We start from the raw sequence: 23,842 nt of genomic DNA on the forward strand, positions 1-23,842 counted from the left end.
AGGGATATACACCCATAAGATATATATGTATGATATATATATGTAGTGTGTATATATAAAAATAAACACAATTTTTGTCGCTCCGGTTCATCTCTATCTCGGCGGCCCTCTGGAGGCATTCGTTGATATAAAAATATGAAGCGGAAAATCAGTGACAGCAGCCACGTAGAGGATTCCTCCGGTGCCAGAATGCCAGCCTGCCTGGCTGGGAGTTCTGAAGTGGAGTTAAATTACTTTTGGGTTGGAGTTGGGGGCTTGAAGGAGCCAAAGTCGGGGGCGGAATCGTATCTACACGAGATAGTAGTAGTCCTACCGGCATGTGCAACGTCCCCCCTGTTTTTATTGGAAACTTATTCCTACAGTTCGTCCGACCCCGGGTCCAATCTGTCTGCTAGCTTGTCCGATTTGACTGGCAGCGAATGAAATATGGCTTTATGGGTTGGAAAAAAACGATAAGAAGAAACCCTCTCTAGAGAGGGTGTGGGTTAAAACACACACGAAAATCAGCCAAAAAGGTTTGCTGATGGGTCTTGCAAATTGCATTCTGATATTTTGGCAACTTCTGTTGGCTATTGATTTTCCCCCCCGCAATTGTTAAATTTCACAACTTCAACTTTGGGGTGGCCCCACCATCAAAATCGAATTACGTTAACTTATTAATGCCCTACCCTTATATTCACTTACTTTCTCCGCTCTCTCATTGATTTATGGGCAAATCATGTAAATTTCCTTTGATTATTATTATTATTGATGATGAACTCCCCAACGATGGCTTTTTATGACTTTGCCACTGCAATTAAATGATTTCTAATTGCTGACAGCGGAGCAACAAAAAAATATGTGTATGTATATATTCTCTCACAAATGATTTGTTGATTTATTGTGCCTTGAGACTTGAGCTCATAATTTGTCATATTTCCCTGACGGCCCATTTTTGATAAAGATTTATTATGACATTTCCATTTTTTGTTGCGTAATTAATTATATCCAAGCTGTAAATACATTTGGCTTGAGCTATTTTGTATATTTTTATGCTGGAAATTGATTGAGATAATCAAATGAAAGTTGATAGGCTAATAAAATGGGGTTTGACTTGAAACTGGGGGTTAGTTTCTTTTGGGAGTTTCTCAATCTGATTTCTTAAGGTTTTTTTGTGCATCATTTAAGATCTATTAATGTCTTAATTATGAGGGATTGTAGGGAAATTAAGGAAGAGAGTTTTTATTGTAGTTTTATGGTGGAGAAACTTGTATAGCTTGGGAAACTTGGTGTAATATATGGATAGTTTATAAAGATTTTAACGAGTTTTCTTATGAATACATTGTAAAATTTATAGAATTTTAATTATAAAAATATCATTAAGTTAAATCTATTAAACCACATTTATTTATTTAAAATAAAATCGTAAGAAACCTCAAAAACACCAACAAGTTCCCCATTTAAAGCCATTTTTAACACTTTCCTTAATTTAAATTTCCAACTCCCTCCTTAAATATCCTTAACCCTCATAACAAAAAATCCTTAAAGTATTTGCAGCTCCTTAATAACTTAAAAATTACTCCACTCTTGATATATTTGTTTTTCCTATCAGGAAACCGCACTCCTGAAAGCCTTTCTCCCCACTTATGAGTGCCCCTCCAGAATACCAACACTGCACGCATTCCCGGCCAAGACGTGTTGGCTTTATCGTCGCCACACTCGATTTTATATGGCGTGGTATATATGTACGGTGGAGCTTAACACAAAGCGACCAAGGACCAAAAGCCGAAAACCAAAAACCGCCAGCGAGCCAACACATTTCGGTGATTTACATTGATAAAGTTAATGGAATGGAATGCGTGCGAGCTCGCTGACTCGACTGCGATTTCGAATCCATAGCCATAAGGGTATATATATGGTATGGTGGGTTATATGTGAGACTGGAGAATCTGTGTGTATATGTGAGTGTGCAGAAATTTGCATTTCTTGTGAGCAGCGGCGACGTCGTCACACGCCAAACGGAAGTTGTATACAAAGAGTTGCACTTAAAAAGCACCCAGCAATGTTCCCATTTCCCATTTATGTCCAAGTAAGTGCACGGTGAATAATTTTTATATTACGTTTTTTATAATTATTAATATACATTTTAAAGAACAATATATAAAGTAATATTTAAAAGTTGTCATAAAGCTATTTATGTTATTAGTATTTATTAAGAATATTTTTCAAGGAAAACAACTGAAAGGTTATATAGGAAAGCACTATGAATTTGTTTTTATACTCTATTTAATATATTTAAAAATTATTTTCTACATTTAAAATATTAACTATAGTTTAAACAAGAAAATATATTTCTACCTTAGAGTATTTAACATTTTATTGCATAATATAATATAATATAATATAATAGTTTAAAAAAATTCTAAGATTGGAAAATATACATCTTTAATTTCTACATTATACCTATACCTACTAAAATTTTTCTTCAGTGCATCCCTCAACATGCATACGACAGCCAGGACATGCAATTTTTATGGCTTGTAAGCTGGCTTCCATTTCGGCAATCGAAATGGGCCTGGGTTCATGTTTTTTCAGGGGGTTCACCCAAAAAAAGTGTATTTTTCTTACTCCCAGAGCGGAAATGAAAAGCGCCTAATCTAACAAATTTTCGTGCTAATTTAGGTCAAAGGCGGATTTGCATAAATTTAGCCACGTATTGCAGCTTTTCACCTTTTGCCACCTTATCAAAGTCCATTAGAGCCAAGTAGACATATACGCCGCCGCGCCACGCCGCCGCCGCCGCCGATTTTTGCCTTATTTGACGCGCCGCCGCCGAATTATGAAAAAAACGGCGCGCCGCGGCGCGCCGCTGGTGCGGCACCGGCGTAGCACCGGCGCGGCCTTCGGTGATATTATTCTTAATATAACTTAAAAACAAAAATAAATAAATCATACAAATGGCCAAATACTCGATATAAATAATCGATTAATCGTTAGGATTGTCTCATCTCCCATCTCCCTATGTCCCATCTCTAGAACAGCTATTTGGTGTGGTTTACTTTCTAAAGCTGTGTTTTTTGTGCGTAAATATGCAAAGTAAGTTTTAAAATACTATTACTAGTGTTAGGAACATATGTATTAATTAAATATTCTCTAAACAAATAGATGGATCAGCCATTGAGTATGTACTCAATTAAACACAACCATTACTCAAATCGAAAGAGCAAAGTGTGGGAGTTTTTCGGCGCATTGCAATTAGAGAACAACTGCATTGAAGTGGACAAGGTGTTCTGCCGATTATGTTTGGATGTTCAGAAAAAAGACGACGAAAGAACAATCTTTTCATGGTAATAATTAAGTTCCTTTTTTTAAGATTCAAGTAAGATTTTGTAAATTGTTTCAGTGCTAAAATTCAGTCGTATTCCACGAACTGTTCCACAGGGAATTTAAGTCGACACCTCAAAAATGAACACAACATTCGAGATATCGACAGTCCGAGTACTTCATTGGCTACACGTGGATCAATATCAAATTTTTTCAAAAAATCGACGCCAATTATATCTCCAAAAGATAGTAAGTGGGCGCTGGGACGAGAGCTAGCTTTGTGGATGGCTAGAGATTTGCTACCATTTCATATAATTTGTCACAGTGGACTTAAAGACTTTTTAAAAAAATATAGAGTTGTGGCAACTGATGCTGACATTCCACACTACAAAACGCTGTCAACAACTGCACTAGACGATGTGTATGAATGCATTTTACGAGCAGTTACACGGATAGTATCTGGACAAAAACATTTTGCCTTAACTTTCGACTTGTGGACAGATAACTATAGAAGAAGAAGTTATATAACGTTCACCTTCCATTTTCTGTCAGCGAATTTTGAGATGAAGCATTTAACGCTGGAAACAAAATATTTGTCAAAATCGCACACGGCAAGTAACATTTTAACAGAGGTGGAAGAAGTTACTCAAATGTATAATTTGCAAATGGGATCTAATTATGTCGTAACCGACCAAGGCAGCAATATCAAAAAAGCTATTAATTTGGGGTGTATAAAAAACCACTTCTGCCTTGGACATGGACTACATAATTTGCTAAATGTTGATGGTTACAATTCAGAGCCGGAAATTAAAAATTTGATTGTGAAGTGCAAAAATATTGTGAGTGCCTTACGATTCAAGACACATGTTTTGAGATGTCAAGCTGACGAACTTCAAAAGGAAGTTTTGTCAAATATCGACAATTTAGAAGAACTGCTGGCATCCGAAGATAATGAATGGGTCGACTACGATGATGATTTTGGCCCGTTAGATGATGTTCCCTTGCAAACTTACAAGAATATTAACAACCCTAATGACTTACAAAGTAGTTTGGTGGACAAGAGAAATGTTTCACTTAAGAACTCGGTCCCAACAAGGTGGCACAGCGTGTTAACAATGTTAGACAGTCTTGGGTGCCAAAGAGCCGCATTAAATAAGTTGCTCACAAGCAGCAATAAGACTCATTTAATATTATTAGAAAATGAAGCACAGCTTTTATATAAATTATGCGACTTCTTAAAAAAATTTAAAGATGCAGTTACCGTTTTGTCTGGAGATTTGTATCCATCAATAAGTCTTGCGTTAGTGATAAGAACTGAAATCGTCTCAATATTGGAAGAACCTGAGAACAATGAGCCGCTTGCTTTGACTCTCATGAAAAGCCATATAAAAAATAGATTTGATTCAAGGTTCCCGATATCGGATATACTAGTCTGCGCATCCCTATTAGATCCGCGATTCAACTCACTTGATTGTGTGTTGGAGTATTGCGAGAAACAAAGTTTAAAAAGAAACGATTTTTTGTTAAAAATGTTTAAAGAGCTGATTGGAGATGTTGAACAAGATAGCGATCAGCAGCAAGAGTCTCATTCTGCAAGCAAAATCTTAAAGCTTGCTCAACGGCATTCGACCAATACCAAAGATAACAATTTGGAAGCTGAATGCCATCTACTCCTAAGCTTATCTTCATGTCAAGACGTATTGACATTTTGGAAGGAAAAGGCACCTGCAATGCCCTTACTTTCGATGCTGGCACAAAAAGTGTTGTGTATTCCTGCAACGAGCACTCCAAGTGAGCGAGTTTTTTCTATTGCTGGTCTTACAATTACGCAGAAACGGTCGCAGCTCAGTCCTCACAACGTAAATAAAGTAATTTTTATACATGACAATTACGACACTTGCAAAGAAAGTTTAACTTAAATTTACAAATTGAAGAGATAAAAATGAACTGAATTGAAAACTGAACATTAATTATGTGAATTATGAATGAAACTTATTCAAGTCAAGGAAAAAGACTGCTATTTTTATGTTTATTTTTATTTGTTACTTAATTTTTATTTATTTTCATTTCATTTACCCAATTAATTTACTCACTTATGTTCATTTTATTGTTATTGTTAATAAAGGCGTTATAAACTGATATAATACAATAATACTAATTTTATTTAATTTGAAAAAAATCTGTACGCCGCCGCCGCCGATTCTTTCTGACTACTACGCCGCCGCCGCCGAGTCATTTTGACCTCTACGCCGCCGCCGAAGTCTTTAACCATCGGCGTAAACCTCTAGAGCCAAGCCAAGCCGACATAATTTGTGATGCCGACGTCAGGTACTCAGCTCCCCTTTCCCCCTTTCCTTTTCCTGTTCAGGGAGAAAAAAAAAGAAAACGAAAAAGAAGTATTTTCTCGGTATTTAAGTCATACTGACACATGACAAATTCCACATGAAAATTCCAAAACAGCCCAAGAGGGAGCCCTGGGACCCGATGCCAGAAGTCATTAGCCCAAACACCCAGTTCGCCACCAAGTGGGCATGTTCCAAATGGAATTTTGTCATAAACGTTGTTGTCGTTTTTTCTTATATTTTTTTGTACTTTATATTGTTGTTGTTGCTGACACTAGTGGCATATTTTCGTGCAAAATTTCACGCTCATGCATATTTAAAGAGAGTTTAACGGAGAAAAAAAAAGGAGCACGGAAATCTTGAATTTCGTAGGCGGAATATTTTTACTCTTTTTTTAGGGATGGTCCCACCATTAGGTTGTGAATATTTTATTAAGTTTTATTGTTTTATAGGTTAATGAAAATATTATTTGCACTAAAAAATATTGAGTTATTTAGCTATTAATATTTTTTTATATTTTATAAATAGAAAATCAAAGAAATAAAATGTTAAATAATTTTACAAATGTTTAAAATAAAATTATATAAATATATTTAAAATTGTGGTAAGTTAAATTACAATGTAAAAATATTATAATAATATTATATTATCTACTTTTCTGAAGACTTTGGGATTTTTTTAAGAATTAACAGCTGTAAAGCTGGAATACCTTTATATATTTAACTAATAATAATATAAACAATACTTTAAAAATGTGCCTAATTTTAAATTTTATATTTCTTATAGTTTCTCATTTGTTAAATATTATTTTAATATTTTTCTAAAATATTTTTTTCATTTTTTTAAATTTGTTTAACAATAAAGATCTCGTAAAGTCCAAAAATTCCATAATATGATGACTATTAATACTATAAAAATATTTTTAAAATGTTCCTTATTCCCTATATTATATAATTATATTGTTAAATATATTTTATATATATTTTCAGAGTTCTCCAGCGTGTTCCCTCGCCTTATATCCCATACCTTTCCCAATTTGGACCCTCAGCGCCAATGGACGCTATCAGAAACTCCGCTCGCATGGAAATGCGCTAACTAAATAAGCCCAAAAATTATAAATTACAATGGGATAGCGAGCACGAAGGGCAAAGGAGGCAGCAGTTGATAACCAAGGCTTCTACCATAATTTTACACTTTTGCAGCTGTCCAAAGCGGAGGGACATCAATCAAATGCCACGGCGAGCGCGAAAGACCATTTCAACTTAACGCTGAGTTATTGTTTGCCACGATTTTCAGTCGGTAAATATTTCTTCGTATTTTATACTCAGTATTCAGACTATCCAGTGTGTGGTTTTAGCTCACAGTTTTTGGGGCGTGTCCTTGGTTTTGGCCGCATTAAGTGCACAGTTGCGTGCACACACGCCCGAAAGCCCAACCCGTTTCCAAGGTGTAAAAGGTGTAAAAGTAGGCGTGGCATCAGCGGCAGGCAGGTCCTTGGACGCCACGGGGAGCCCAGTCAGCAATTTGCCTTAAATTGTTGCCATTTGTTTGGCCGGCGCTTAGAGGACAACACAAAGTTGCATTAATATTGTGTGTGTGTGCGAGTGTATATATTTTAAATTGCTCATCAAGTTGTGGAAATTATGGAAATTGCCATGCGTCAAGTCGTCGGGAATCTGGGATAATAGCCACAGGAATGACATGGCAAAGAAATTCAGCATAAAGGAATTTTTTATAAAGGAATTTGCATATCAATCGATTCGGCACACACACCACTTTTGAATAAAAATTGTTGTATTTGTGGAGAAATAGCTGAGGCAATCGGATTTTTCTTTTACAAAATATTTGTTGAATGTGAAAAATAAAAGGATTTTTGAATTACCTTTAGTTTGTGGCAGTTTGAGGGGAGTTTAAATACGATTTTAAATGATTTTTTAAGGTAAAAAGTTCAGGAATTAACCAAGAATCTAATTATCATTAAACAAAACCCTAATAATAGTAAATTTTACTTGTTTTATTTACATTTTAAAATAAATTTCTATATATATTCTCTTAAATTATTGATCCAATTGCTAGGATTTCCAGGATTCAACCTAACTCTCTCTGTAATTAAATCAATTTATTCTCAATTTTCTACAATTCCACTTTTATATTGCTTCTGAATTTATAAAAAATATGTTACCTTCTGGCTCTTGTATTTATCAATAATAATTTTGTTCACTCCAGCTCTCGTTAAGCGAAATGCATTTTCAGGCTTTTGCCTCTTGGCCAAGTCCTTCACGGTTGAATGCACCCATTTCTGTTTGGGCTTAACCTCGCCTGACCTACTCCAGACCCGAGCTGAGAGCGGAGCGGAAAGGAGTCTCCACAGATGGCGGGACTCCGGGCAGAGAAAGAAAATGCAATTTCCTTTCTCCATTTTTCATATGCGCATTAAGCGCCTTTTCCACATTTCAATTTGCCGAGCAGCGCTGGCAGTCGAGTCGAGTTGTGCTTTTGGCCTGGCCCACACAACTGGTATAGCCACCTGGACCTGTAAGCATATAAAAATTAATATTTGAATGAATAACCCGAAAGCAGCTCGACGGGACTGAAGACTTCTGGAGGAAGGAGCGCCCTGAGGCCCACTATATAGCCGAAATGTGAATGCTTAAAAATGCATGAGAAGTCAGTCTCCTGGAAAACTGGGTGAAAGCTATGGCTGCACTTGCACAAACTACTTTATTTCCATTTATGTTGTAAATTACAGGAGGTCCTGGCGCCAGCTGGCCACCCACCGAGCCACTTGCCATTGTCCTTGCCCTCTCTAACATATAATTTTTGCAATTGTTTGACCTCAAAAGACGGCCCAAAAAAGACATTAAATTAAGGCAACGGTTACAACCATCGACCAAGAAAATTTCTCACGCACTTCACCTGTGGCTGCTGCAATCACGTCTCCTCCGCCATATCCCACATAGATAATACATACAGTTTTAACAAAAGGAAGTTTCCCCTTTAAAGACGTGGGCCCACAAAGAACAACAAACAAAAGACTCAGACTCGGTGTCTCGCGGCGCGATGCAGCCTCAAAAAAAAATTGTAAATGCGGAGGAGAAAAACAAAACTCGAACAAAAAGATGACACAAACAAAAATGATTCCATTTCTATTTCTCGTTACCAATTTCTATTCTTCTGCTGCGGCCTTTTGTATTGTCCCAGTTTCCCCGTAAAAATGGGTTTGACATTGTCTGCGAGCAAAGTGTTGGGCCAGTGGCTACAAAAAAAATAAAAGCCTTCGAACACACGAATATCGTGTTAAGCACACGTCGATCTATTGTTTTCGTTGTTTTTTTCTATTTTTCTATTTTTCTGGAGGGAGGGGATCTAGGATCGTGTTATAAAATTGATTATACATGGACAAAGAGCAGAGGTTATAAACATAATTTATTATCTGATTTCTATGAATATTAAAGGTAGTTTTGTGGGAAGACTTGCCAGAGGTTTTTAGTTGCAATGAGCGGAAGTGTGTGGGTAGTTTTCTATTCGTTTGGGTTTAGCCAAGTTCAAATATGCCAAATTACTGCCGCTTCCTTTCCAATTGAGGTCTGGAATTCCCAAGGAGAGGAAGGCCAAAGTTTTAAGTTCGTTAGAAGCTGGCAAAGCTTTGGTTAACCTTTTTAACCCCAGAAAACTCACAGTATTTGAATTAAGTATGTGAGTTTATTTTTTTAAATAATAATATACATATAAATAATTAAAATTGACTATATAAATATAAATATATAATACATTACATTAAATAAACATTTAAAAAATATAAATAAACTAAAAATATGATAAAAACAAAAACCTAGACAATATATAGTCCCACATGACATTAGTTTGAATTGTTAAAACAAATTTCCACTGAACTTATTATACAATTTTCCAAAAATTGTAAAACCAAAACTCACACTAACCCCAAACACCCCCTTATCCCTTAAAGGGTTAAGCCTAAACTTTCCTTCCACTGACTTTATTAGTTCCACTCACCCACCTGAACTTGGTGTTGTATCTTAAAACTTTTTTCAAGTCCAACCCGAACCGAGCAATCATCGTCAAGTTCAGCCCCGGAAGCCTGACAGTTTTTGCCAACCACTAAATGTCAAACTTTTTGACATGTCAGTGCTGTAAGAGTGGGACAGCAGTAGATGTAGCAGCAGCAGCAGCAGCGTCCTGTCTCACATGTGACATTCAAGTGTCATCAAGGGATACGTGATGGTTTGCATTTTTATGGGAATGACAGCTAAATGTTCGGAATCTCGTTGGCAACCAATGACTTGAGTGACTTTCAATAACAGTACGGGCCTAAGATTTAGCATAATTAAATTTGGAAAAAGTTTTCCAGAGCCTTTCTGTCTTGGCTTTTTTTTTATATATATTTCCTTTATGGCTGTATCAGACAAAGGATCTGGGATGCCTGGAAATCAGCATAAAATAATTGAAAATGTGTACGGTTCTGGTTCTATTTGAATAAACGCAATTTGAATGCAAAAGCACGAAGTGCAAACAAGATGGCAGACGTGGAAAGGATATGCGAAGGATGGGTGAAAGTTAAGAGGAGCCGCAATGGCTGGCAGGATGACAGTCTCTCTCCTCCTGTCTGCTGTTGATAGATGGATGACAGTGAATGGGAACGTCTAATGGAGTCTCTTTTGAAAGGTGAAATGTGTAAGGCATATCTTTTGGTCAACTCAAAGTGGCTGAAATCACAGTTCCTTTCTTCTTTTAGGGATTTCCCCGTATAACCCATCACTAATCAGCCTCGTTTTCCGCCCCCTTAAACCCGCGCTAACCTAATCTAATCTCATTTTCCAACCAGCTGTGAGTGCAGGCCTAAGCCCTTTTGTTGTTCCCCTATCAGGATCGCACTTTCCACCGCCTCCTCCTCCCTTGCCAATTCACGAATTTCCACACCTACGCACACAATTGAGCAGGAAAAGCGGGTTGAAGCGGCAAGTGCTAAGAGCAAAGAGCACCGGCAGCAGAAGCAACAACAACAAAAAAATTGTTAATGCCATTTGACAGTTGACAATTATAGCAATTGTCATAGCATTTAACACGAGAGCTGAGCACTAGGCGAAAATGCGCAAAAAGGGATGGATGAAATACTCCATTGTTGTCAGGACACTGGGGGAAAAACTATGTGAGTTCTGTAAGAAAAACTAAAGCAAAGTAGTTTAGGAATATTTAAGAAATACCAATAAAGTACTAAAATATTTTTCTACATTTTAGTTAAGCTGTAAAGTAGTTCTTTATATTTTTCATGGATTTATTTTAATAAATTTTCATATGAATGATTTTTTTAAATGTTGATTTATTTATTTAACAGTATAAATTTATTATTTTTCAATTATAAATCATCTTAAAATGTTGATAAATATATATATTTTTTGTAAATGGTAAATGCTAAATATAATAATAGTTAATATTTACCTTGAACTCTTACTTTCGTTTATTTTAAATTTATTAAAAATATATATTTTCCCCTCAGTGTAGTCCTCGGCACGGGTATAGACAAAGCAAACGAGGGTTAAGCGAGGCGGAGAGGCAAATGTTAACCCTTGGCGGGTCCTGGGACTCACCCTACGATTCGTTTTGTCCTGTCACTCATTTACCCTTTTTTGCATGTCAGCGGGCATTAGTTGTCCTTGCTGCTGCTTCCATTGCTGCCGTTGTTGTATCTGCACCAAATTTGCACAGTCATTGTCAGGACTGGAGGTCCTGGACTCGCCAGTATCCCCTCTTGAACCTCGCACATCCTTTCGGTCTTGCTTTCTCTCTCCCCTTTTGTTCGCACTTTTTGCCAACTTTGCATATGTGCAAATAATTTAGCATTCCAACTACAGCGGCAAAAACAACAACATCAGCAGCAGAAACAGGGAGCAGGAGCTAGGACAACAGCAGCCAGGACAATTGTGGATTTACTCGAGATTAGGGATCTTAGTTAGTTGGTCTGCGGGTCTGTTTGTTTGTCTACTGCTTTTGCTGGCCAAATAAAAATTATAGTTTGCCAAGGACTCGCAGAGAGGGTTTCAATGTTACTGGCAGCAGTTGCTTTTTTGCCAAAGGACAACTTGGCCAACTGGTTTAGGACAAATACAATTTGGCTGTGTGGACCGACGAGGTTTTTGGACCAACTCTAAAGGATGATGATGGCCCAGCTGGCCCCTGGCCGGAGAGAGTGTGATGGAACAAATGTGGTGCTGATGGTTATGTGATGGGAATGCCTGGCAGGACAATTCAAAGAATAGGAAATATAAGTGTTTATTGCATTAAAAATAATGGGATTTGGCCAGATAAGTAAGTCAATTTAAGAAACTAATTTCTTAGAAGTTTTTTGAGACGTTTCTTGAAGTGATTTTTACATATTCTCTCATGAAATTCAAAACTAAATCCCTTGCTCGCTAATTAACCTCCCTGATGTCCTGCCTAGACCTACTCCAACTTCAATGACCCTATCTCCTTCATATCTAAAGAAGCTCTTTTTTAAAGCCAAGCAGCGTAAAAGGACTGAAAACCCAAAATCCTTTTGGCTCTCCTTTAGCTCTACTTTGGCTTATTTTTCCTTTATATTTTCCCTGTGTGTGGATTTTCGCACCCTTTCCTTTTCAGGTTCATCATTCCGTAAGCCGTCGCCACCGCCTCAAGAGAGCTTTTCTTCGGCTCTCGGGGAAAAGTCGTGTGAAGTCAAAAGTGTCTCATCGCTGCTTATCTATATAGCAGAAATTGGCTGCTCAAAGTTCGACGAGGCGGGCAAATATGAAAACTTTCGGTGCAGCCAAGCGCATTTCCCAGCTCCCTTTTTCTTCTTCCTTTTTCTCAGCAAAAGGGATTCCAAAGGCAATCTCTCATCTTTATCTGCATCGCGGCGCTGGAAAAGATGAATGCAGCTTTCAGTGCCTTTTCTCCCACAAACACACATATGCGACTCAACACTTCAACTTGCGCCAAATGCATAAAAATGCGGGGGCCATGGGGGCTATGAAGGCTGCCACAAAGATGAAGAACGGAGCTCCTTGACAGCAAAACTGAATTCGGAACGGAGAATAGAAAGCGGAACACAGGCTGTACTAAGAAAAAATATGTATGACTTAAATCTTGGTGATAAAATAACTTAGATATGATTTATATTTAAGAGAAAATGTATTTTCTTGATAGTTTCTTTAAAAAAAACTTTGTCTTATCAACTAATATTTTAACTACAATTTTTATAACCAAGACTATGTGGCTTAAGATATTTATTACTCCCCTGAATAACCTTATTTTATTGATATACAATTTATTTTAATAATTAAAAAAGAAAATCTTAACTTATACAGAATATTATTTGCTTATATTTCCCACACAAAAATATCCTTAGAAAATATCTGCATTGCTATAATGTTCCTTCTTCTCTGTGCATCTGTAAAGTAGGTCAGTTAAGGGAGTTTCCACAGAGGGACTTAAAGCACATCCTTGCTTATTGTGCAAACAACAAAGTGTTCGTCCATTTTCAACACCCACTGTAACTGTGTGTGTGTGTTCGAGGCTTGGGATTCTGGAATAATGGCCGAGGCATTGTAACAACATTTCAAATGCAAAATCCCATTTTCCTTTTAATTGCTTTATCGCTCAACAAGCTGTTGGATGTGTTTCACTCACACTCTCTCATCGCTTCGCTCATTTCTCACTAGGAGACTGCTGACAGGATAATACCAACACACATAAACCCAACATCCCCAGATTTTAAGAAGGGTGATTCAATTTATTGGTAAGGGAATTGAAAGTTAAGATCCTTGGAATAAATAGAAATATTAATTTTATGCTTGGAACTAAAAAGAGAACATTTTGTTAGCTTAATTAATTATTTATTATCTTTTCTTTATTAAAATATATTTTTATAGATAAAAATCAATTGTAAGTCCAACTAATTTCCTACTAAAACTTATGTTTGAAAAGCAAATAAATCTACAAATTTCCCACCTCCTTTTCTAGTGTAAAAAAATCCCCGATATTATACATTGACACACCCTACTTCTAAGCCCCTTTTGTGCATTTAGCCCCCCCCTAGTTGTGCTTGTTTACGTTTGGGCTCTGTCAAATATGTTCGAATTTTCTAACGATTACAACTACATCGGACGCCTGCCTGGCCGCCTCGGCTGACCTGATTTTCCATTTTTCGCTCAGCTCTGTTTTTGGAACATGTGCTCCTGTTGTCGCAAGACCCTTTAGGGAGCCGACCGACTGCCTGGGGTTTTGTTTGCGCTATGTCCATGTCCCGGGGCTAAACGGATTTGTCCAACCTGCCGGCGTCACAGAGTCAAGGGTACTGCTGCTACGAACTGCAATCCCTCGATCAAATTGTTTGTTAATTGCAAAAAATTTTCGAAAATTGCGCATATTCTGGCCATCGGTCGGAAATAGTGGTGAGTGGGGGGAGTGAAACTAGGTGTTCCGGGCTTGGCTTGACATTTGTTCCCATTGATCCGGTGCGGTTAATGGCCGCTTTTCGCTTTTCGTAACAGTTGTCAGTTGCAGTTTGGCTAATATCGGAGGCAATTTGCTAGATGGCTTTGGAGAGCAGGAAAATTGCTGGCTGGACATGACTTTTGAATGGCTAAAGTCAAAGTGTTAACTGGGGCAGCGTTTTAGTTAGGGCAGGGCAAAGGTTTAGGTAATTTTATTTTATGTTAACCAGAAAAAGAGGCAAGTTGAGGAAGGATAAAAGGAAACATTTTAGTGAGAAAATTGTACTTTAAATAATTATATTTGTGATATATTTCTAAGAAATATATATTATATTTATTTTACTAAATACTAACTATAGTTTATAAGACTGTTTATGGAAAACTATACACTTTTATTTATTAATTTATCTCTTACAATATTTGAACCCCCTTAAAAAATACCCCTAATATCCCTGTCATCGCCCTAATAAACTCATTATTATCATTATAAATACCATTCATCACTCAACTCCTCACAGCATTTGCTAAAATCATTATAGAACCCGCATATCCCATATCTCATATCCTATATATGCTAACCAATAATTGAAATGTCAAATTCCGGCTAATGACAAATGTAAAAGCCAAAAAACTTGCACAGCCGCAACCGAGCAGAACCCCTTAAGAAATTAATAAATGACACAGATTTTAGCACTTTAGTCAAAGAAACAGAACAACCAGAACGAGAAAACGAGGCACTTCGGAGACAGAAATGCTATAAAAACACAAGTGACAAGTGTGGCAGACACATGTGAATGAGATTTTCGGGTAGCCGAAGGGAAATCTGAAATGTAGTGGGAATTTTGACACATTTGACAGGCAGGCAGGCAGGCAGCGGGGTCTTACTGTAAGTAAGCGGCCATTTGATAGCCTCATTAGTGCTGAGCCACCGCAGAAGGAACCCACCGAAAGTGGCTGTCAAAGTGCTTAAGGAGGCTCCAATTCCTTGAGCTGTTTTGCGTAACACAAAACCAAAAGGATATCGACCATGACGCAGACGGAGGAGCCGACATGCGATACACGAGACCCCCGCCAGAGTCTCTGCTATAAATATATGAGGCCAGAGGTAGGCGTATTATCCTCAAAAAAAAAGAATATATAAATTATAACCACAACCAAAACCGAACACGAAACACAACACAGAAGTGGGTTGGTCTCCCACAAATTCAGAGGCTGACACAAACTTGGCTCCTCGCTCGGGGGCATTTAGTCATATTGAAACATTAAAAAAGTCAACACCCCCGCATGGGAAACTAACAAACAGAACTTGACCGTATGGCTTTGGGGTTTCTGGTTATAATAAACAAGTCAAGGGGGTAGTCGTAGCCACAGGCCCAACTCCAAATGAATAATATAGGACAGGAAATCTGGAACAGTTGCTGGTTAGCAAGTGGGTAACATGAAAAGCCCTCTGTGTAGAGGAAATGGGTACATTAGAAAGCCTAGCTTGGGAGCAAGGCTACTCTATATACAGTGGGAATTATCACTAAAATATTAAGTAGTATATATAAAATTATATGTAATTAAATTCTTAAAAATATGTAATTTGAAAAGGAATAAATATCGTTCATTATCGAATTTAGGATCTTTCTGAATAATTATTCCAAGCTATTCAGTAATAGTTTATTTGGTTCTTTCACAGATTTTATTATAAATTTAAAAACTATATTAAAATGCTACCACAAGAAGCCCTATCCTTCTCCCCATATCCTTATCCTTATCACCCAACCGCAACTAAACGTTTGTAACACGATCATTGCTATCACTTACTCCTTGGCTTGGTCCTTATTATTTTTGGGGACTTGCAACCGGCACTACTAAATGCCCAGGGCAGCCATAAAAATGTCAAAAATTTCTATGTATTCATAAACACATGTGCCCTACAGAGAGAGAGAGAGGGAGACCCATAGTTGATGGCAGGCGACCCCAAGGAGAAACCCAAAACCCCAAAACACGCCAACGCAATTCGACCACAAAGTTGTCCAGGACACTCCACACTTCACTCCATATATCTCGACATGTGTGTGTGTATAGTCTATAGCATATATGTATGTATATGAAGTGTACATAACTTAAACATCGCAAACCCAAATGTCCATATGTGCATTTAACATGCAAACGAAAGGACTTGGGTGTGGGGGCAGGGCGGGTCTCGAATTTCCGGTCAAGCAAGTGAATCCTTACAGCCAAACGAGGAGGAGCATTTCATATTTTTTCATGTTTTTCCTTAGGTCTCTGGCTTGCTTTATATTTTTTTGTGGTTTCCTTTTGCCTGACGCCCACAAAATTTCTGCTAAATTAAATTATAAATACGGGCAAAAAGTCGAGGATAAAGTGGCAGCAGGCCTGGAGGCAGTGGATCCAGGGTTCCATTATGATTCATGGCCATGTCTGGTCTGGACTACCCCACTTCCTGCGTTAGTTAAAGCTCGCCAAAGGATGTCGTCGTCGTCCCCCCTCTCAGTAGCCTTGGGCCAAAGTGCGTGTCAAATTGGAGAGGCGAGCCATTCAATCCTTTGACAAGTCTGCATAGTTTTCGGTTCCGATATCCTTGACGTTGTGCCCGAGCATATTTCGCCTGTTTGCCAGTCGGGATTTGTGTGCTTTGTGGGTTGATTTGGGTCGGTCCTCCTCAATAGGGGTGTTTAGATAAGGCCGATGATGTGGGCTGATTGTTTTCAGATAGCTTATTTTGGTTTATTTTCATAAAAATAAAGTTATGAAGGAAAAATAAGCTTTGAGAAAAAAAGAAACTGCTTAAATCTGTAGAAAAATTCTCTAGACTCCTTGTCATTTGCAGCTTTGTTTTCTATTTTAAAGCAATTGATTTCCATAATAGTTTACCTTATATTTATTTTGACTTAAAGAAAAGACAAATTTAACTGTGATAATAATACAAATTCAACTTCCTTTACCTTAAATTTAAATTCTTCAACAAAATCTACCACATTTCCCCCTTTAAATAATACAATTAACATTTCCCAAACATTTACTTGTTGTTTCCTTTTCCAAAAACCCAATTTTCGTGCCAATCGTAAACAAAGTAGGCAAACAGGATCATCGCCTGCCTATGGACTCTAGGCCTTAATCCTTCCACTCCATTGTGTGCGTGGCACCTCAATCAACATTCAAAGGACCCCTCAGTAAAGCAACACCCCCCCCCCCTCTCGCCAGGAAGTGAACAATTTTCGCACCAATTAATCAAATTAAACAAGGACCTTCAGGGACGTGCAGGGGAAAAAAGGGCTAAAAGGTTAACATTTGACAAAGTTAATTGAAAATTTTGCGATCGCAGGCTATCGCTGGAATAGGGGAAAATGGATAAATGTCGTGGGTGCAGCTGCAAGGATTTTAAAATGCAGTCCCCGGGATCAGGCTCACGCACTGCGGCAGGACAATTACCCAGACGATTAGGCACGCCGCTAAAATCCAGAGACACCGAGACAGCATCAGCAGCAACAGCAGAGCCGCCAGGACAAGGACCTCGCCAGCAGAGCCTCTCCGCCGTCCTTCCTCCACTTTGGGATCTGCCAAGTTTTATCAGCTGCAAAACAGTTGCCATTGAAATGGCGCAGAAAGTCGTTAGATAGATGGCCAGGAAGGAAAACAACAAGAGCAAAAAAAATAAAGGAGCAGCCAAGGAGTCGAACAAAGGACCGCAAAACCCATAACCCCAAACCCCGGCCAATCCGCAGACCCATTCCATTGCCACGCCCGCGCTCGAGAAATCCAGAATCCAGAGACCAGAACCCAGAACCCTCCGCTACTGCTCTCGTTTATAGAAAAAACATTGCGAAAATTGCTTTACAACTGATTAAACATTGAGCGGAACGCACGGCACGTTTAAATTTGGGTTAAATAGATTATATGAACTGGAAGTGTTATGAAATGATGTGCTCCGCCAGCCGTAGATGTGCTGCTCCCTGGTAATCGGCTCTCAGAGATACCCTGGAGTGTGGAGGGGGATAATAGTTGAGGTTTATAAATTAAGAAATCAATTAATTAACTAATCTATGTCTTGTTGATAATATAATAGGGTATCGTTTATTTAATGTTTAAGTAAATTACTTATATAGAATTTTAGAAATATTTTTTAATATTTTTGGTCACTGTTTTCATTAGTATTCTTAATCTATATTTTTTATAGATCTTCCAAGACTCAAAATATATTTAAGAAAAATATTTAGAACCATGCCATTCGTGCAAAACAAAAGAAGGCTCCTAAAATATAGCTCTCTAAATTTAAATAAATATATAAATCTATATAAACATTATTTAATAAGTATTAAAAATCCATGAAAAATATATAAACTATTCTTTTAATATTTTTATGAATTATATTTCGAACTCTATATAATTTGTATCACTATTAAATATGTTTTAAAATTTTTTATTATATCTTTAAGCCCCACTAAGAAGTATCCTTACTTCGTTACCTTTATCCCTGTGCCTCATCATCCTCCTCTATTTTATTTTGCTATTCTCGCACTGTTGCTCAGCTCAGCTCAACAGGACAGGACTCGGATCCAGCTCCAGCTCCCAGCTTCAGCTTCGTGGTCCTTGGGCGTGCCGCACAGCTGCGGCGCCTCTTTTCACGCTCGAAGGGTGCAAGTTAATGGCCGGATTCGATTTGGCCGTGTAGATGTTAACCACAGTTAAGGATTTTCGGGTTTCTCCGGTTTCTTTTATTCTTTCGGCTAGTGAGCAGGACCTGGGTTAATGTGACCTTGGCTCTTATCGTGCTGCGAAAATGAATTTCAATTCAATTATCCCAAGCTAAACACTCGATACTTTTACAGTCTCATGGAGATATATATTCCATGCATCGTAGAGTATGATTAATGAAGTCTTAAACCGCGAATCCGATACTCATTTTTCCGGGCTGTTGAATGGCGGATGGCGAAAGAATCTGGCGAAGTAAACTTTTAAATTCCCCCAACGTTTTGCCATTAATATCGCATTTATCAATATCACAGTTTTTCATTTTGTCGTCCGGTAAAACGTATTTCTCTCTATCCAACCCATTTCCCACTCCATTTGCCCCCCTTCCCCAGCAGTTTTCCCAGGATCCCTGGTGCAATTTTCTTCGCAGCCAGTGTTTGCCAGGAATCTAAAGGAAAAGGAGAAAAACCCATTTCCATTATACAATGCCACATTTCTCTTTTCCGGTTTATACCGTTTAGATCGATTGCATTTTATAGTTTGTTTTAATGTTTTTTTTTTGTGTCCTCCTTCGTCCTGTCCTTTGTGATTGCAGCAGGAGGCTGGCTGCTGCTGCTGCTGGTGGATGGAAGGAAGGAAGCCAGGATGCCACAGGACGAAATTGTCTCCAGTAGGAGGCGGCCGACTCTCATCCTTACTGTTTTCGGCCGCCGGAAGCGCTACAAAAAATATATATTCTCTCCTCCAGTCGGTCTAGAAAAATTATTTTATTGCTTCCCCTGAGTCTCTCTGTGCCTCAGTCTTCTGATTCATTTAAAGCGTATATAACTTCCGTTTTGCCCGGTCTCACACACAAGGATCCATTGTCCTGCTGACTCCTTGTCCGAGCATCAAAGTGTTTCTTTGCCCAATTTCTGCTTCAATTTCATCTTGATTTTTTTCCTTTTTTTTGCGACAATTCAATTAGGCATTTGCTCGGGTGTGTGTGAAGTCAAAAAGTGAGCGCACTTTGCTTTCTGACCATTTCCTGTTATTTAGATACCTTCTCTGCTAATGAGAAAAATGTCAGTACTGTAACAAAAGGTCAAATGTAGTTAAAATTGCATCAAAAAAGTTGAAAACTCAATTATAAATGTTTTTGGGGGTACATTTTACAAGACTTTTATTTTTACAAGGGGATGAAATTGATTCAATTTATTTATTTAAGAATATTCTTAAGGGAAATCACTTTTAAAATATAATTATTATACTTTCTAAAATAAGCTTACCCTATAAATATTTTTTAAAATTATTTATAGTAACAAATCTGAAGGATACTTATGATGATTTTTTGATTTTAATATACATCTTTTTCTTTTAATATTTCATATAATTATCATATATTTTTCTTTGCTCTCTTAAAATTACCAAAGAAAATAATAAATAATAAATATATTTTAACTCCAGAACTCCTATTTCCTTGCTCACTTTTACCCTACTTAAAAATTCTCTTTAAACCTGTTTTATCTTTTATTTACCCCCAAATATATTCCCAACTCTCCCAAAAACTCCAAACAAAACACCCATATTTTCCCATTTCCCTATCTCATATGTACATATATTCTGGAGCTTTTTCTTTTTTATCTGTGAACACCATTAAATAAGCCAAATATCTGTTCTTATCTTTAGTAAAACTTTCTGTCCCGAACGCAATATTGTTTATGTCGGTCAAATATCTCCCACCACCCAGCACCATAACCGCCCGAAAGGACACCAGAGCCGAGATGAAGGAGCACAAAAATAGCAAACTAAGTAAATCTCTTCCATTGCTAACAATAATCTGACATAATGTTTCAATTATGCGTCGTTTAGTATTATATGGATGTCCCAAATCTCCTCCCTTTTTAGCCTGGCAACGAATAAACAAGGCCAACTGCCCCAGCTCCCCAAAGAAGCATTTGAAGAGCTAAGCAAATCTTACTAGAATAAACATTTTAGCATTAAATTTACATAAGAAGCGACAATGAGCGAAGGGGCGTGGCATTAAGGAGGGCAGAGGGAGGTACCATCTACTTACCAGACATTTTCATAAACAGCAGTAGGGCACACAGAGAGAAATTGGTAAGCGAAAAATTTAAGGATAGAAATATGATTTAAATTAAAGGGATTTTACTTTATATTTAGGAAAGTTAATAAGTTAACAAGAACAAATATAATATTTGATTTATAGTTTCTTTAAACATATAAAAATAAAATATTGTGATCTCTATGAATTCGTACTTGAGAATTATAAGCACAAACGAATGTTGATAAAAAAAAAGCTTAAATTTTTTTGAAATAATTGCTCTAACCTCCTCAGCTCCTTAAATATTCAGTTAATAAATTTATTTTATTTTTTATCTCTTATTTTTTTAAACAAATTATTAATATTATTTAAAATAAATTAAAAATCCTTAATTTTTTCTGAGTGCCTCAGAGTTCTGCTTTTTTTCCACTCTCTTCGACTTCAGCCTGATGTGTTTTCGCGTATTTGCATAAACATTAGCAAAACAAATTTGCACATTTGACTCACCGCCCCCTCTCAACTTCCCCTTCCCCTAGGCCCCTTCAGTACCATCACTCCCTCCAGCTTGACATATGCAAACAAGCCGCAAAACAGCAACAAAAGTTCACGGGCGTCAAGACCAAAATGAAGTTAAAGAGCAAAAGAACGGAAGTCTTTAGGCCAACGTCTCAACAACAAACATAGCAACAAAAACAACAACAACTATGGAAAAAAAAATACCAACAAGACGGAAACGGAAGTGCGTGCCAGGGATAGAGAAGGCAGGAAGATGGAGTGGCGCGAGACAGGCAAAAGGAACTCCCAAGTGAAGACCAAAAATATGCTAAATCAGCCAAAAATGTTTATAATCATTCGAAAGATGAAGACGGCGATGATGATGATGATGCTGGCAGCGAGGGGAAAGCGAGAGGTAGATTATGCTTTAGGTGGACTGGGAAATCAAACTTTATGATGCCCTGGAAAAGGAGTTTTTGGAATTGGAGAGGGTGCATAGTTTTTTATATTAGGAAATTTATAAAATATTTTAATTCTTAACTACCTAATTTTATCATTTAACTTTTGACCATGGAGTTCTTTTATTTTAAAAAAAGTATCATACTTTTCTAGATAAATCCTTTTAAAATATTTAATAATTCTACCTTCTGGTAGTATATATCCTTCATACCCTATAGCACACAGTTACACTTATAAGTATACTTATGACTGCATGACTTACGTCTATTTCAAACTGTCTGTCTCCCAGTTTCTCCACTTTCCTCACTCCCTGATTTTGTTTTCTTTTCTCCCGTTTTGTGTGCTGTCTGCTGTTTGCTGCTGCTGCTGTGGCAAATTTTGTGGCACTTTGGCGCCCAAAACTCGGAACAAATGACAGCCAAATATGCGTTTTATTGAATTTTATGTGGCCGGCGCTCTGCGCGGCTTTCCTTTAGCTCGATGCCTCTCCAAGGATGAAGCTGCTCGCTTGTTGACTTGGCCAGACATTATATTTCTTTGCAGCTTTTTTGGCGCTTAGCCGGGAGATCACGCTGAGAGAGTACAAAATACATTTTTTTGGAGATTTTCGTTTTGGCCGCCAAGTGAGCGTGAAATGTGCCAAAGAATTTTTATTTTAAAACTCGAGTCGAGAGTCCTTGAACTTCATATTAGAGGACTTCATGACTTTTGGCACTGAACTTGGCCATAAATACTGGTCAGGATGAAATGAGGAATTTGGCATATCAAGTGGAAAATGTTGAGAATTATTTGAACTGAAAGAGTCTGCATACTTTGAAGTGTTTAACATCACAGAATCTCAGTATAATTAACTAAAACTTCAAAAAATGTTTTTAGTTTACCTATAAAATATCTTTAAAAAATTCTACCCTACCCTAGCAAGAAAATCTAACCCAAAAGTAATGGAAAATACCAATAAACTTTCCAAAACTAATGCCATTTGACATCAGCCAAGCGGAATAAAACCTCAAAAACTAATTAGCTAAAGTCAAAGGAAAACCAAAACATTTCCATTCCGGACATGTGCATGTCCTGGCATCTTTCAGGTAATATGTAATCAATTAATCAACGCCTGCAACGGCACCCACAAAAACCAAATTTCAACAAATTTCTAGCAAATCCTTTCGACAGTTGACCGCATCTGGATGGATGGAACTATCCAAAACAACACAGCATTGAACTTTGTCCTGGGAAATGCGAGGGGAAAATGCATAAAATTTCAATTTTCTGTAGCATAAACAAGGGAAAGGATCAGGCAGCCAAGGGAAAATCAAATCAAGCCCAGAGGCAAAATTTAATTGCGTTTAACCTGAAATCAAATTTTGAAGACGATGGTCAGGCCTAGATTCAATCAATTCACAGGACACTCGTAACTCGGGGCAAAAGGGCCGAAACAACAACAAATCTGAAGGGTTTATGTTTATCCAAATATGTAGGCACTGAAGGAAAAAGTAGATCAACTTTGAGGAATAATTTATTAGATTTTCAAAACAATATTTTTAAAAAAGTATACAAAATGTTGGATCTCAGATATACTAGAAATATTTCTTAAAAATTATTTTAGCTTTAAATAAATATCAAACTTTTCTCCCCGAATTTTATTCTCAGTGCCTAGAGTCTGGATATTATTTTTCCCACACAAGAAAGGATAATAAAATGCCCGGGGCACAAGGAAAATAAACAACATGCGTACGCCCGACTGGCTCTGGCTGCATCCTTTAAGGAGATGGTTCCTGGGAGCGAGGTAAAGGCTTAGACTTAGATTGCGGCATTGATTTCATTTTCAGCTGTCTATCAAACTAAATGGACAAGAACATTTAACACAATCAGCACAGGCAGCCAGAAAACCCCCCGGGCAGTCAGTTACTGTTTGCTTTTCCCTTTTTATTATTATTATTTACTTTCATTTTGATTACTTTTGGCCTCCAGCAAAGTTTTCCCCATTCACACTTCATTTGATAAAGACCCAAAAGGGCTGCATGAGTTAA

At 37.5% G+C, this 23,842-nt stretch overlaps 1 long non-coding RNA gene across 1 annotated transcript; it reads left to right on the forward strand.

The window, feature by feature from the left end:
- Positions 1 to 2,758: 2,758 nt before the first annotated feature.
- LOC138928591 (uncharacterized) lies at positions 2,759 to 5,562 on the forward strand. The gene is made up of 3 exons (XR_011444995.1): positions 2,759 to 3,075; positions 3,145 to 3,326; positions 3,383 to 5,562. It is a non-coding gene; the product is annotated as an uncharacterized lncRNA (long non-coding RNA).
- Positions 5,563 to 23,842: the final 18,280 nt, after the last annotated feature.

Source organism: Drosophila kikkawai, chromosome 3L (assembly GCF_030179895.1).
Source record: "Drosophila kikkawai strain 14028-0561.14 chromosome 3L, DkikHiC1v2, whole genome shotgun sequence".
NCBI lineage: Eukaryota > Metazoa > Arthropoda > Insecta > Diptera > Drosophilidae > Drosophila > Drosophila kikkawai.